The following is a 17,576-nucleotide window of genomic DNA, read 5'->3' as shown; positions in this document are numbered from 1 at the left end:
CAGATGCCCAACTCCCAATAGGGTTTAAACCCAAATAAATTTGTTTTACCCTGTATAAAGTTTACGCAGGGTAAACTCATAAATTGTTCACCCTCTGTAACACTGATAGAGAGATATGCACCGTTGTTTGCTGTCCCAGGTATTAATACATACTCTGAGTTAATTAATAAGCAAAAAGAGATTTTATTAAATACAGAAAGTAGGATTTAAGTGGTGTGACAGACCCAGGCCAGTTGGGAACAGCAGCATAGTGGAAGGGAAATATACTGGCCACTGAATAAGGAGTTTTCTGATCCCTGAGTGACCAGAGCAGGGGCTGCTCCAGGCTAATAAGAACACCTGACTCCAATTAACCTGCTAAGAGTCAGGTGAGGCAGTTAAGCACCTGACTCTAATTAAGGCCCCTCTGAGGCTATAAAAGGGCTCACTCCAGTCAGGCCAAGGGGAGTGGAAGTGTGTGTGTGTGTGCGCAAGAGTTGTGCAAGAAGCTGAGAGTGAGCAGGCATACTGCTGGAGGATTGAGGAGTACAAGCATTATCAGACATCAGGAGGAAAGTCCGGTGATGAGGACAAAGAAGGTGTTGGGAGGAGGCCATGGGGAAGTAGCCCAGGGAGTTGTAGTTGTTGCACAGCTACCAGGAGGCACTCTAGACAGCCGCAGTCCACAGGGCCCTGGGCTGGAACTCAGAGTAGAGGGAGGGCCCGGGTTCCCTCTGAACCTCCCAACTCCTGATCAAACACAGGAGGAATTGACCTGGACTGTGGCTTCTACCAGAGGGGAAGGTCTCTGGGCTTTTCCCCAACCCACAGGATGAATCTGTGAGGTGAGCAAATCCACCAATAAGCGCAGGACCCACCAAGGTAGATGAGGAACTTTGTCACAATGGTTCCAAGTAGTAACAGACAGAAAAAAGTAAGTCACCAAGCAAAATAAAATAAAATGTGCAAATCTATGTCTAATCAAACTCAATACAGATAATTTCACCCTCAGAGATGTTTCAGTAAGTTTTTTCTCAGACTGGACACCTTCCAGGCCTGAGCACAATTCTTTCCCCTGCTCTTGTTCCAGCTCACATGGTAACTAGGGGATTCTTCATGATGGGTCCTCTCTCTCTGTGCTCTCTTCCACCCCTTTATATATCTTTTGCATAAAGTGGAAATCCTTTTGTCCCTCTCTGAGTTCCCACCCCTCCTTCTCAATGGAAAGACACCAGGTTAAAGATGGATTCCAGTTCAGGTGACATGATCACATGTCACTGCAAGACTTCATTACCCACTTGGCAGACACAGGTATACAGGAAGACTTACAGGTAAAACACAGCCATTTGCAGACAAGGGTCCTAGTTAATGGCAGTCATCAAGATTCCAAACCACCATTAATGGCCTACACTTTAAATAATTACAATAGGCCCTCAGAGTTATATTTCATATTTCTAGTTTCAGATCCAAGAGTGGTACATTTATACAAATAGGATGATTACTCTCAGTAGATTATAAACTTTGTAATAATACCTTACAAGAGACCTTTTGCATGAAGCATATTCCAGTTACATTGTATTCACTTATTAAATTTTTATAAAACCATATAGACTGCACAACATCACAGCTATCTTCTAGACGGTTATCACAGTTTGCTTCTGGACTGCCATAACTTCTCTAAGGCATGTGTCCTGATGCACTGTAAAGATCCAGTAATGCCTGAAAAGTTGTGGACCCTCTGTTGATCATATTATGTCCACATGATGATGTGATTACCAGTCGGTGCTCATGACCCTGCTCCAGAAACTGCAGTCTACATATGGGGAATCTGTAGCTATGGGAAGAGCCACAAGCAGGATTAGCCAGGTGTAATCTGTCATCTTGGTATCCCCCCAAGAGATGCCTTCAGTAGGTCAGAAAACACCACAGCAGTGTCCACCAGTCTCTTAAGGATGTTGTGCCTGTTTGCTGGAATAGGTGTGAAAACACAAGCTGGACAAGTTATTCCACTGGTGCTTGATCTTTGTTGGTGGGTCTGGTTGGTGAGAATGGGAAGTTTCAAAGACAGCTCAGCTGGATGGTGTTGGCAGTCTAAGACAACTTCCACTCAAGTACTGTGGAATTGGCACACAAGCTTTCCCACAATACTCCATGACCCAAGGCCTAGAATGGCTGGTGAGGATGCTAGGAGCCCTGGGATATACTCCCAGAAGCAGAGGTGTGACTCAGTTCTGCACCGTGCAGTATGGATTCGTCAGCATGGTTCTTAGACATGGGTCCAGCAATTGTAAAGTTGTTTTTATAGTGCTATAGGAACACATGCCTTCCAAGGTGCTCAGAACATAGTGGTCTGCTATAGTTACCTGACGAAGCCTATAGAGAAGGGACCTGTGATTCTCTGAAGATCATAAGCTTTATATTTGTGTTTCAGTTCTTTACTTTACCCTGTGAGAAGAGAGGGGATTGGTAGGAAGTGATCCAGGGAGGTAGCTCCAGAGAGCCACAAGGTGCAGGGCTTAACTGCCATTGGGCGAGCTTGGGCTTTCCTACCAAACCTTGAAGAGGGACAACTGTAGAAGTCTATCCCTTGGCAGAGAAACTGTTGGGTCTTGGGAAAAGACCCTAAAGATACAGGGGTTTGGACCACAAGGCCTTGATCCAAGAGGGTCCCTTGCTTAATCCCAAAGACATCCCTGTTAGTGGACTCTTATATAACCTGAAAGGGGTGGACTCAAAAATGTGCTCTGGTTGGAGGACTGAGTTACTGAAAGGACAGACCACTGTGGAGTGGTTGTAAGAATAGGGAATGCCTAGAAATGAAACAAATTGCCACCCAACCACTAGGTACCACTTGTGGTGTTTGTCTTCACAGGATCTTATAGTTGATTATTTGACATTTTAGAGTGTTTTAAAATGTCCTAGTCAACCATAGGAGATGTGATGTTATAGGGTCACATCCTGATCTCATTGCAATCAATGGCACAGCTCACATATTTCAATGGGATCAGGACTGGGCCCACAGTGACTGGCTTAAATAAAAATAAGAGTACTGTTCTAGAAGCAAAAGGGAAACTATGGTTTGGGTAAGCCATGTGGCCGTCACTGGGAAGCTAAGTTAAGTTCTGACTATACGCTGCACAGTAGGTGGTTGTGTATACTTAGCCCCCATATCAGTCACTCTCTACACTGAGTATATGTATATCTTGTTAATACTGCATGAGCATAATACTTCGTATACTTGCCATTAGCTATGAAAATAAAAGAAATGGACTTTAAATGGGAAGGTAATCTTCCTAGAGCTGGAAAGAAAACCAGCAGCTATTGATGGAGACTCATTCAGACAATTCCAGTGTTCTGGGGGAAGGGGGACTTATCACACTCTTTTAGGCCACTAAGAAAATGGGTCCCTTGTAATCTTGACCTTTTTTCTGTTAAATCGTATTTAAAATGATAGTACTCCTTTGAGGTGGCATCTGTACAACACTGCTGTGATTTGTCTTTACTATTACTACTACTGAATAGATGTGAAAGGCGTAAAAAGTGAGTCAGGCACACAGAACAACATAGGAGCCTGTCCTAGCACTGGGTTTCTATTCACTTGTGGGCTGATGTAATTTATAAGATACAGTTCAGAACCCGGTGTCTCTGCTGGCAAGTTGTAAAGTCTTGTAGAAGTAAACATAAAAGCGCAAATGCACAGGCATGCACGCACACGGTAGTGTGGCGTGAATGTTCCTCTATTAGCAGAGCTCCAGCAGTTTGCTCCACTTTCTGTAGTCAATGTCTTCGTAGGTTTTTGTCTTGCTTGAGTGAAGCAAGAGAAACACTCTTTATTAACTAGGCGACAGTCTGCTCCACCCTCTAATTTGTGCACCAGATGAAAATCCAGCAATGCTAGGTACTCAAAGTTATAATCCAGTGGTTTTAAAGGGATGCTACATTAGAAATTCTTCACATGGGAATCTGGACAGAAAATCTGCTAAGGTGTTTGCTGTCCAGAAATTAGTATGTCTAACTTCTAGAAAACTTTCATTGTTTTAACATTAGCAAGGAGTTAGAAGTTGCCAGTTTCAATTTTAAGTGCAAACCAAATATTCACTCAGAACAGTGTTTCATTATTAGAACTAAGCTGTTTGCAATTATAGTACTCAATTAAAAAAAAATACACCTTGCAATTTCCCACCTGAATCTAATTCAGATAAGTGCCAAATAACTAGGCTGCAGTACCTACATGTTTCTAAGATCTTATTCAGAAAGCAAGTGGAAATAAATTTTAAATATATCAACAGAATATAAAAACAGAAAGTAACTAAGTCTATGTGACTACTGCAAGATAAAGAAAAGTAAAGTGCTCTCCATATGGTTCTCACCAATCAGGAAAAAAGTTTTCATTAATTTTATCACAATAGTCTTAGACATTACTAAAACTCTCATGTCTATAATGAAAGTGTATTAACTACAAGATCTGTGGTTCTTGCAATTGTTCCTTTAGTCAAACTTGGCCTAAAAGTCCAGTACTGAAGGCATGACATCTAATTATACTTTATATTGTAACTCCCTTGAACAATTTTTTTCCTGCTACTATTAATATGATTGCTAAAGTTTTGTCAGACTGGCTATCCAACTGCTTGATGGTTTAAATGCCAACTTTTTTCTCCTTAGAATACAAGGCTATCAAGTTTAGTGTAGCGCATTTGGTGTTGATCACAAGTAGTCAAATGCAGATGAAGCTTGGAAACATTTTCTAGGGGCTCCCTGATCGTTTCCTTCCTGTCAAAAATCTGTGGTTTTGGCTTCAGTACCCCAACGATGTATTTTTGACCTATTGGATGAGAAAGAAGTGGAGAGGTACTCAGTGAGGAGGAAGCCTAAGGCGGCACTGGGTAGGGGAGGAGTGGATCATGGGGAAGAGAAGTAAGCAGCAAGTGCAGGAGGTGGAATGACAACTCACAAGAGAATATGAGATAGGCATTAAGTGGACTAGGAGTGGCTGCTGATTTTGTATGTATTTAACTTTTGGCAGATTACTTTATCTGCTTCTCTTTCCATAGCAATGGAGACTGTGTTGCTACTGCTAACTAGTTTATTGTTGACCCACTGTCTATAATTTCATAACGCTCCCTGGATTTCAGAGCCAAGCGAATTTGTATACATATAATAGTTCATCCTGAGGTGGCTTTAATATCTGTTGGGGTTTTTTTCCCCAAAACATGCATGCACACACCTTTTCCCCCTGCGCTAGTTCTCCTCTTGTAGCTTCAATGTACCTGAAGACCAGGGTTTATGAGACTATTTACTACATTTTTCTTGCTTACAAAATTTGCTTACACACACATACACATCTCATTACTGTCTGTATCATTTTAATTTTGACTAGAGCAGTTGATGTATTATGCTACAGGAGCTTGCTCCTTCCAAACAAACTTTCTACTAAAAACTTGCATCTTAGAAAAGTGATGAAAGTATAATTGCAAAAGCTAGCTATTCTGAGAGAAAGAATTAGTAGATTGAAGATAATGCAAAAGCAGCAAAGAATCCTGTGGCACCTTATAGACTAACAGACGTTTTGGAGCATGAGCTTTCGTGGGTGAATACCCACTTCGTCAGATGCATGTAGTGGAAATTTCCAGGGGCAGGTATATATATATGCAAGCAAGCTAGAGATAATGAGGTTAGTTCAATCAGGGAGGATGAGGCCCTGTTCTAGCAGTTGAGATGTGAAAAACAAGGGAGGAGAGACTGGTTCTGTAGTTGGCAAGCCATCCACAGTCTTTGTTTAATCCTAAACTGATGGTGTCAAATTTGCAGATGAACTGAAGCTCAGCAGTTTCTCTTTGAAGTCTGGTCCTGAAGTTTGAGAACACTTCAACCTCCCTGGCCACACTATAGCAGACCTTATGGTGATCATCCTGCAGCAAAAAAACTTCAGGACCAGACTTCAAAGAGAAACTGCTGAGCTTCAGTTCATCTGCAAATTTGACACCATCAGCTCAGGATTAAACACAGACTGTGAATGGTTTGCCAGCTACAGAACCAGTTTCTTCTCCCTTGGTTTTCACACCTCAACTGCTAGAACAGGGCCTCATCCTCCCTGATTGAACTAACCTCATTATCTCTAGCTCAATATCATTTGCTACTTTACCCATTTATCCTAAAGATTTATTTAAAAGGGCAGGGGAGAGAAGTCCCTACTCAGTGCCAGTGTCCAGTGAAACTATTATACTGACCCTTTACATGAGTCTTCAGAATGTGTATTATCAGAAATTATTGATGGTTACAAGGGCTAGTGTCTCAAGCTTACAAAGCTCTAGGAACACTTTTGTCTTCCCACTTCACTAATAACGAGAACGTAGCGAAAGACTTAGAGAAAAGAAACATAGATAAGAATATTTGATACTTAAAGCTTTGATTTCTTGCACTCTTGTTCCGAAGAAGCCATTTTCTACATTTTTTATAACTTTTTATACCGATGCATGAATCACTGATAAGGGCAGTGTGAGTCACAGTTTTCAATAGTCCATGTCCTCTCAGCGAGATAAAGATCTGACTGGGGAAAGTAATAATGATTTTGAGGTTATTGTAAAAATCATCCGATTCTTTCTGACATTATCGTATAGTAATTGTCAAGCAATACTTGCTTGCTTATCTATTTCCATGCTCCTTTTCTCCAGAAAAAAGCAATACATACTATTGATGAGATTAGATGTATGCAGACTTCAGCAAAATTGCCATGACAGGACCTGATCTAATAGCCACTAATATCAATGAAAATATTAAGTTCAGTGGACTTTAGATAAGGACCATATTGAACAAGAAAATTAAATGACAGTGGAAGTTAACAAATAATTCCTACTGAAAACTTTCAAAACATCACTTTCCATCTAATCACAGGTGAAGTTGGGTAAATATTGAATCTCCATGGTTATTTACTTGTTGCTGAAAAGATGAGTAGTAAAATTCTAATTGACAGTGTTTGGTCAGAAAGTTTCTGACCAGCTGTAAGTCCGACCTCTTGCATAACACAGGTCAGAGACAGACTGATTTAACTTCAAATTTCAAACAGCTGCATAGTATAAAGATACCAGAGCTGGGCAGCTTTCCCCCGTCCTTTCAAAAAAAAAAATTTAACTTAATTTTTTTTGTTTTATTTCTGAAAGTTTGTCCAGTTTTCCTAAACTCTGCAGTTTATGAGCTTTTATTGACAAAATTTTGCATTACTATGTGGGGGTATTTTTAGGGAGGGTGAGGAGACTGGATGAATCCCACACTGAACTACAACAGAATGTTCTAGGTATGTAAAAAGACCACACCGATTATGCTACTAAAAGTAGTGAGTACAACCTAAGGTTCCAAAGATGCCAATGAAATGTTAATAGCCAAAGGAGAGAAGAGCAGGACTGGGGACCAGCAAGAGGGGCTCTTGGCTTTAGGACAGATGCTGCGTCTCAGTCTGCCAGTGCCCAGCTTCGCTAACTTTTCAAGTATACTTCAAAGCTGTTTTTTTTCGTGCTCAGGCACTTGGGGAGCAGATGGCTAGTGGAAATGGGATTGTTTAGTATTTGGATGTGGGGGGGTTGTCACTTTTTTTTGTGTCCTATTTGTTTATTGAACCTATAGTGCATTTATGGAATTTAAAATAACCAGTCATATAAATTAAAGCTTTAGGTGGCGACTTAAATAATCTGTATAGAAAGATCCTAAATTTTCCTTAAGTGGAATGACGCATTAGCCACATCCAGCAGACAAAGGTCTTCCTTAAATAACAATTCTTCAAGTCCATTATACTGTAATGGAGAATATAAACTTTATGAATACAGGATTTTGTGTCTGCCCATAAACCATCTAGAATGTTCTTGGTGTACAAATATCACCATAAAACAATTATTTTAACTTTTTGCCACTAACACTAAGCTAATGCTGGTGCAGGGCACAAGCAATGCAATTTGACTTCTTGTGGGCTTCTCCTTCTGGGGCTGAGTGGGCACTTCATAGGTTAATCTGAGCTTCTCATATAGCTGCAGTAATAAAGGAGAGGCAACTGGTGCCCGAATCTCCACATTGCATTCCAAGTACTTACTTGACTTGGTTTGTGAAAAGTAAAACAGGACTGAACTTCGAAAACCCACAATGAACTTTACAAAATAGTATTAAAGATTAACACTTAGTTTGGTAACTACCAAAACTGTGCACATTGTGCAAAGTTAGCAGTTTCTCATATCTGTGGGACCTACATGGAAGATGGGAAGGGGTGTAATAATATCCCAGAGTGATGCATTTTGCAACTATGCAGTCTATAGAATGGATACTTCACTCTCATAAGGTGACCATGTCACTAGCTGTCACTAATAAGCTGCTTCCCAACTGATGTGGTGAGGTCAGGGATCAGATGATAAATGGAAGATCAGAGTCCAGATCCACAAAGTTGTTTAGCTCCTGACTTCCACTGAAATCAGTGTTAGTTAAGAGCCTAAATACATTTTGGATCTGGTCTCTGATCCTCATAAAGTCAACTGGAATTCAATTACTAGTGAGCCTTCAGGGAGAAAGAAGATGCTGCAGCAGAACCCAGCAACAGGGGAAAGAACCCAGTTCATATGTGATGCCCAGGCAGACGACCTGTGTGGTGTAATTTTGCAGGGAGCAGGTAGGTCCTAGATCAATTTTTAAGAAGGGTAAACAGAATGACTTGGATAACTATAGTCTGGTCAGTCTGACATTGATCCCAGGCAAGGACTGGCTGGTATTGGACTCAATTAATAAAGAATTAAAGGAAGGGAATGTGATTAATGCAAATCAACATGGGATTATGGAAAACAGATCCTGTCAGATTGAGTTTTTTGGTGTATGTGTGAGATTATAATATACCTAGACTTCTTTAAGGCATCTGAGCTGTTGCTGCACAACATTTTGAAAAAACTAGAATGATACAATGTTTAAATGGCACAGTTAACTTGATTTGAAAACTGGCTAACTGATAGGTCTCAGTGTAATTGTAAATGGGAATCATCACTGAGAGGTTGTATTTCCAGTGAGGTCCTTCAGAAATCAGTCGTTGGCCTATACTATTTAATGTGCTTATCAAGGACATGGAAGCAAATAGTCACCATTGATAAAGTGTGCAGATGACCTGAAAGTTGGGGGAGTGGTAAATAATGAAGAGGACAGGTCACTGACACAGAGTGATCTGGATTGCTTGATAAGCTAGGTATAAACAAACAAACAATGTGCATTTTAATAAGGCTAAATGTATACATTTAGGAACAAAGGTATTTAGGCCATACTTAGAAGATGGGCGAGGGGAATCTATGCTAGGAAGCAGTGACTCTGAAAAAGATTTAGGAGTCATGATGGATAATTAGTTGAACATGAACTCCCAGTGGGACTATGGCCAAAAGAGCTAATACTATCCTGGGATGCATTATCAGGGGAATCTCAAGTAGGAGTAGAGGTTTTTTCCGCCTCTATATTTGGCACTGCTGTGACTGCTGCTGGAATACTGTGTCCAGTTCTGGTGCCCACACTTCAAGAAGGATGGTGATAATTTGGAGAGGATTCAATGACAGACTGAGCTTCTTGAGTCTATTTAGCTTAACAAAGAAGGTGACTGAGTGACTTGTTTACAGTCCGTATGTACCTACATGGGAAACAAATATTTAATAATAGCATCTGTCATGCTGCCTGGAGTCGCTCGCAGCGAAGAATGTCAAACTCAGGACAGACTGTCAGAAAATAGGGCAGACACCCTACATTGGTGTTATATTCTCTTCATTAGATTTCACCAAGCCAGTTTGTAGCGGGGTGGTCACCCGCTCCAGCCCTGGAAGGGTTAAAGCCAGCCCTGGGAGAGGTCTGAGGCAAGGGTGACCAGATGAGATGAAGAAAATATCGGGACACATTGGGTGGGGGAGGTGTCACCAGCAGAGCAGAAAAAAAAAAATTGGTCAGGACGTGGGACCAACACCTAGATATCAGGATGGTCCCGATTTTATCGAGACATCTGGTCATCCTAGCTGAGGCTGTGAAGGAAAGCCTAGGTTGATTGGGGAAGGAAGTAAGAGGTGGGGCCATGCCCCAATCAGGCCCAGCTGGTCCCTATAAGAGGCTGTGAGCCAGAAGCCCAAACAGTCTCTCTCTGCTTGTAGGGAGAGAAGGCCCTGGCTGCTAGGTAGCCGAGCAGGGTACTGGGAGTTGAGCAGGGCTGGGGGAAGGCTAGAGGAGCTGGGGAGCTCCAGCCTGGAAAACCCACAGGCTGCGGGCCTAGCTGAGGGTCTAAGACAAGTACTGGGGTTGCAACGGGGCAGCCCAGCAATAGGTAGAGGCAGCAAGTCCAGACCCAACCTTGCCTATTGTCATGGTACAATTCCCCACTTTGAACCTTAGCGTCCCAAAGATGGGGTACCAGCATGAATTCCTCTAAGCTAATTAACACTGGAACTGTAGTGCTGCACCAAACGGAATTACCAGTGCCTGGTACACATGTCTGCCGTCCCTCCAAAACTTGCCAGGGCCCCAAGACCCAGCCTCTGGATCTTCATAACAACAAGGGAAAGTAACCCTTTCCCCCCACTCGTTGCCATCTCCCCAGACTTCCCTCTCTGTCGTTCACCTGAGAATCACTGATTCAAACTCCTTTGAAATCAAAACAGAGAGGAAAATGCCACTTCCCTCTCCTTCTCTTCTCCCTCTCCAGACTCTCCCTGAGAGAACAGTAATCTATCAGGAGAATTAGCCTTTCTCTCTCCCTTCCTCTTTTCCCCCAATTCTGGTGAATCAGACCCCTCCCCTGGTCTCACCAGAATAAAAAAAACAATCAGGTTTCTAAACAAGAAACTTTTAATTAGAGAGGAAAAACAGAAAAATTTATCTTTAATTTAAGATGTATTAAGGACAGGGTTTTCAGCTATGGACACTGGAATTATTCCCAGCCTAAGTAACTAGTACAATTAATCCTTGCAGACAAAAATGCAATTTGAATCCTTCAGCAAATAACATTCTTTCCTTCGCAAAATGCACATTTGCAGATAAAGAAACAAGCAAAGCCTGCTCGCTTATCTATCTTACTTCACTATTTTGATTCTATAAGAACTTATCAGGGAGATTGGAAAACTTGTTGACGTCTTCCTCTGAGCCCCAGAATGTTGAACACAACCAAAATAAACCACGCAGACACTTCCTCCTCAGATTGAAAGTATCCTGTCCCCTGATTGGTCCTCTGGTCAGGTGACAGCCAGGCTTACTGAACTTGTTAACCCTTTACAGTCAAAGAGATATAAAGTACTTCTGTGCTATTAACTTTTCTTATCTGTTTATGACACCTATGTTGAGTGGATTACACTGCAATCTGCCCCAGGGCACGGGGGGCAAGTTGGTGACTGGCAGTAGCCTATGACTGAGGTGAGGTGGGGTAGTGGGTAGGGGTTTGCCTGACTGGGGAGACCTGGACAAACTGTGGGAGTGCTGCCAGGGGCAGCACCCACTGAACGGGTCACCCGGGGTCTGGGAGGAACACGGGGGGCCAAGCAGCAGTGAGACACCAGCCTGCAGAGGGCGCTCCAGAGGCTGGATGAGCTAATTCCCAGAAGAGACCAGCAGGAGATGCTCCAACAGTGTACTCCTGTATCACTATATTAGTTTTACTGTGGAGTCACAGATAGTCCCCTTAGACATCCCAGCCCCTTTTTACCACCTAGGTAAACTGGACTTCATGATGAAAGATTATTAAAACCAAATTCACCACACATTAAGTTACTTCCAGCTCCCAAGGGCCAGTCACTTACTCCCAGGTTAAGGTATACTATAGATCTCATCAAAGACAATGCTGTAGCCAATCCTTTAGCAACTAAAATATAGACTTTTATTAGCAAAGAAAAAAGAGTTCTTAAGAGGTTAAAGCAGATGAACTACATTACAGGTGAATCAGAGTTGTAATCCAAATGATGCGGAGATGTAATGTCTGTTTGCTTTCCATAAGTTCCTCAGGATTTCCCAAAATAGTTTTGGGGTACTCTATCCAATTGCATAAGGTTCCCGGTCAGAACCCAAGAAATCCAGAGATGAAGAATAGCCCCCAGGATCCAGTATTTATAGATCTTTCTATAGGAAGACAAGCTGAAAACAGTTTGGCAGGTGTTCCCAGCACAAAGTGTCCATAGACGTCCCATTACGGGACACACAACGACCCGCTCTTTGAAGTTAATCTACTTCCCATGCATACACAAGTAATCCAGTTACACTGATTTACATGCTGCTCATTCATTATAACACGGATAGATACATGAGGACAATACAAATAACATTCATTCGTATCATGCAGTGTATACTCATCTTTGACCTTAAGTTTAATTAAGTGCAGGATGCAGACAGATGAAAACAACATCCTCAACATTTTTCTTGATTTCTTATCAACACCAGTGAATGAACTTATGTCTACCAACTAATTTAATAGCTCTTTGATATCCACACCCAAGTGAATGGGTACAATTAACATTTCTTTAAGCTTGTGACCTGGGCCGACTAGCTATCAGCGCCGCAATATCTTCTGTCTAGCAGAGAAAGGTATAACTTGATCCAGTGCCTGGAAGTTGAAGTTAGACAAATTCAGACTGGAGATATGGCATTAATTTGACAGTGGGGGTAATTAACCTTTGTCCCAATTTAGCAAGGCTAGTGACAGATTCTCTATCACTGAAATTTTAAATCAAGTTTGGCTATATTTCTAAAAAGATGTGGTGTGGGAATTATTTTGGGGAACTTTATGGCCTCTGTTATACAGGGTCAGATTAGATGGTCACAGTGGTCCCTTCTGGCTTTGGAAACTATTAATCTTCAGTTATCTACCAATCTCTGAGTAACTCATAGCGAACTAAACCTATTAAGGATCATGAACATCAGGAGTCTATTGTTTTGTGGTACACTGACTTGTAAGCATTTAAAAACATTATTCCACTCATTAGACTCTGAATTGATTCTCTGGTATTTTTCAGTGCACCAATCACGTATGCTTGCAATAATGACAAAACATTTTTACAATAGCAATTCTTCAATTTATATTCTGCACCTGATATTTTCCATCAGTGCTGAGGACCTGTAGTCCCCATTGACTTTATCTAGAGTTGTATGTGCTCAGTACTTCTGAAAATCAGGCTCCAATCAATCAGATTGTTGACTCTGGTGCCTGTCCAGATCTATCTGCCTCTGTCTCAAAAGAGCCTTATGATTCAGTAATCTTTTTGCACCTCCATATTGTTTCTTGGCTTCCAGAATTAGTGGAAAGAGTCACATACTTAAGGACATTAGGCTACCTAGCAGATACCCTATGTGACAATTACTTCTCTAGCCATAAGAGACAGAAATAAGGAAATGCTGTGTCTTTGTTTACAGGAAGTTAGAAAGAATAGGACAGGAATGTTCTACACAAAATGGCCAACAATGGAAACTGCATGGTGCCTGAACTTACACCCTTTGGTTTTGCTAAAGAGTGGACAGAAACCGATGAGTGGGAAAGGTGTTCCATGTGCGCATGCAAATTTTGACCTTTAAAATAAAGTGTTAGAAGGGTTATGTGCAACCAAGCCAAATAGTCTATTTTTTTCAGACCAAAAGGCTGGCCAGAGGAGTCATGCAGGGAGCCTGTTTTCACCTTCCAACAATCACTTCTGAAAGGAAATTCTTTAAAGTAAGCCACCTGTGACTTTACTTTTAAGGATAATGAAACAGAGGGAAAAGAAACATCCTTACTCAGTGATAGCAATAGTAGGAAATTCTCTGTATGTAAGAGAGACAAAACTTTGAAAAGAATCTTGACAATTCCTGACACAGCCTCAAAGGAAAATAACGAGTCTGAAAAAGTGAAGTGGAGCTTAAGTAGTGTGGAAGGGTCTTATGCACTGGACAAATTGAACCCTAATGTTTATCATATGCTTTGCTATCCTCCCATGAAAGGTGCTGTTTAAGTAAATGTATTCTGTTTTAATTTTACTGTTCTCTGAATCCATAGAGATGGACTCTAAAACCTGAGCAGTGAGATCACTAGGTATGGATGCAGAACTTTTTCAGGATAAACAGTCAAATATGCTGTTAGAGCAACTAAGTCAAATATATTCCTCTGTTAAGAGTCACTTTCCAAATGTACTAACAGAGCAGGATGAAGCACAATGAGTTTGCTCTTGACATCTTGATGAACAGTCATAAAAACTTTGGACATGTACAGAATGTTAGTTACAACTTATTACCTCATCGGTCACATGTATTTTTTTCTGATGCCCTGTGTGTGAATGCGAAAGACTTATCTTTGCCAGAAACTGAAAATACAAAGAAATTTTATATTAAAATGCCCCTCAAATATAACAGTATAAGAAAATGCTCTAGTGTACCTTCTTGACTAGAGCAATATTGACCTTTATCCGCATTATTATTCTGATGCAAAAGCCAAAATGTGAAGCAGGGATTTTTATGCATATTTCAGTTACCTGTCAGCATCTTCCAGCTTGACAAGCAGCTGGAATTAAAAATGAGAGTTAAAACAAACAACCACCTGTGTTAGGCCTGGTTGCAAGCATAAAGATATGGGTTACAGCTGCTCCACTTACGGTCTCTCTAAAAATATATATCCTTGTTTTCTGCTTCCCTGTTTACCAAGCCTCACTCTCCAAAAAGCTACCTCTCCCCTCAGGTTAGTGCAAGTGATACCTTTCAGTGCATTATACTAATAGTAGATCATCTTGCAGCATCACTTTTACAGCCATTGAAGGATGAAGGCCTTTAGGCCAAAATACTGCATTCCCACTGTGTGAAGAGGAATTAAAGTGGGTGTAAATGTAATGTATTCCCACATTAAGGTCCCTTTAGCACTACCAAAGCAATAATAAAGCCCTGAATTCTCCCAATATACAAATTTAAAGGAAAACCTGCATTTATGAACTCTATTCAACATTCATTAATTTCTGCCCTCACCCCCGCCCTCAGTAACCCTCTCTATTGATGAGTTGAATTGCATCTCTAGAATACTTAACTCTACTACCCCTGACAGGCCACTTCTTTGGTTTTGTTTCCAATGGTGATAAATTGACATTCCACTGGAATGGTTTCTAATATGATTATATTCTGAGTGGGTACCTGTGAAAAGGGCTGAAATAGTCTTAAGGCTGCTGGTGTTGAATAGGAGCACACTGACAATGGGGAGGTAAAAATCTTTGCAAGGAGGAGCAAAGATACAAGAGTCTGCTTTGAATCTCTCTCACTGTATTGCCAGTTTCACAGGTGTGCACCATGTAAGAAGCAGAAAAAAACGCAATTGTGAGGAGTGATGATTACAGTGCTGAGTCTGTAATGTATTCCTCTCCTAATGCACCTGTGCATCTGTATATAAGGTTTAGTTTTTTTCATTAAGGATATTTAAACTGATAAGTCTTTTAAGACCATATTCCATAGTCACCCATAAATGGTGAATTTGGCTTAATGTGCTGAAAATGTCCCACCATTCAATGTGAAAAAGCACTAATAGCAAGGGAAAGTGGAGAGCACTCTGAAAGCCAAGGGACACATCCTTGGCCCTGTGAAAGGCCCTTTGCATAGCTCGTCCGTGTCAGAATTGCCAGGCAACCAGTTGCAAATGCAGGCTGGAGTGGGGGCTGGCTAGAATAGAAACAGGCATGGATAAGAGCAGCAATAAGGGCAAGCTGGAACAGTAGCCTGTCAGAACTACTAGACAACAAGAATATCTCCTGGCCAGGTAGTGAAACTCAGCAGACTGGAGAGACCGCTTCCCTCGGGAGCCTATATACATGCCTTAGGATCACCAGGATGGATCCTTACCTGTGGATTGGCTGAATCCTGGTTGTATGATGTGAGGCCTATCACAAGTTCTGCAAGTAATTGCCTCTGACTCATCACAATCTCTTGTTCAGGGATGATTTATCAGGCTCAGAAGTAACTCAGGGATGTCCCTCAATGTCATCTTTAAAGCTGCCATAATGGGACAGCTGAGGAGCTTCCTTGGCCTCTCTGAGGGTCATATGCAGTACAAAGGGCTTTGCACTGGCTCTCCATTCCCAGATAAATTTCACCCTTCAGTGACTAATAGCTAATGATTGGGAAATACGTTTTGAATAAATGGCCTCATGGAAAAGAGGCCTTATGAATGTGCACTTGCTGCTATGCAGTGATGTTGCAAGATGACAGGTTCCACAGCTGACATAAATAACTAGAAGTGGAAAATATTTTAGTGAAAAATACTTTGCTTTCTATCTGGGTAGAGACTTTACACCTAGCATCCTAGTAGCACGGTGAGCAGCATTACTACTAGCTTCTGGATGTACTAGGCACTGCCCAAGCCTAAACACAAGCAGGATATTTACATTAATTAAAAAAGAAAAAAAGGATTGCAAGTTAGATCATGTAGAAAGCCTCCTTGCCTCCCGTGAACAGCATTAAAGGTCAGTTACGGATTCATCTCAATAAGTCAGGGGTGGGCAAACTTCTTTGCCCAAGGGGTGGGGAAATTGCATGCAGGGCCATGAATATAGGGTTGGGGTGTGGGAGGGGTGTGGCAGGGGTTTGGGGTGCAGGCAGGGGGATCAGGGCAGGAAGTTAGGGTGCAGGGGGAGTTCAGGCTGCGGGCTCCGGCCGTGTGCCACTTACCTGTATGGGCTCCAGGGTGTCAGCATGCAAACCGTGGCCAGGGTAGGCTGCCTGGCTGCCTGCCTCCCCTAGCTCTGCACCACTCCGGGAACCACTCGCCATGGGCCCCATGCTGTTCCAGGAAGGGGCCGGCACCACGTCCCTGTGGCCCTGGGGAGAGAGGGGACAAGAGGCAGAGGGCTCCGTGTGCTGCCCTTGCCTATCAGTACCTACCCTGACTCTCCCATTGGCCGCGCTTCCCCATTCCCGGCCAATGGGAACTTCAGGGGAGGTACCTACAGGCAAGGGAAGCACACAGAGCCCTCTGCCCCCACTCCTCCAGGGGCCACAGGGATGTGATGGCAGACCCTTCCCAGAGCAGCATGGGGCCCATGGTACCATGAGGATGGCAATCCCACGGGCCAGATCCAAAGCCCTGAGGGGCTGTAGTTTGCCCATCCATCCAATAAATGATAGATTTTTAAGAGGAAGGACAGGGGCAGAAATAAAATAGTTGCCTTACTAGCGCTAGAAGTGCCTAGGAGAAGAAATGGACCCATGGTTCTGTTTTAAAGGGTAAAAGTCCCGGACAAAAATCACTGTTCATATATAAAAATGAAAACTTTAAAATCTATTCAAGGTACCAAATAAGCTGTAACATGCCCAAGAAAAGTTTCTTGAAATGACAGATAAACACAATTACTCTAAAACTATATTGAGGTGAATGGAAAGACTCCTTTTGTGCATTGGGGTTTGTGTCAAATTCTTATTTGACTCACAAGACATATGCAGACATTGATAACTGATACCTATAAGGGGCATAGGCCAAATTCTACCAAGGGTTATATCTTTGCAACTCCATTAAATTCAATATGGTTACAGAATTTTGACATTCAAGGCCAGCATTATACTCTGTTTTATGTATTTGGTGACATTTTGGCAGGTTATAAGCTTTTTAAATCCCCTTTAAGGCACTAACA

Source organism: Chelonoidis abingdonii, chromosome 1, assembly GCF_003597395.2.
Source record: "Chelonoidis abingdonii isolate Lonesome George chromosome 1, CheloAbing_2.0, whole genome shotgun sequence".
Taxonomy (NCBI): domain Eukaryota; kingdom Metazoa; phylum Chordata; order Testudines; family Testudinidae; genus Chelonoidis; species Chelonoidis abingdonii.
Note: the sequence above shows the minus strand (reverse complement) of the source record.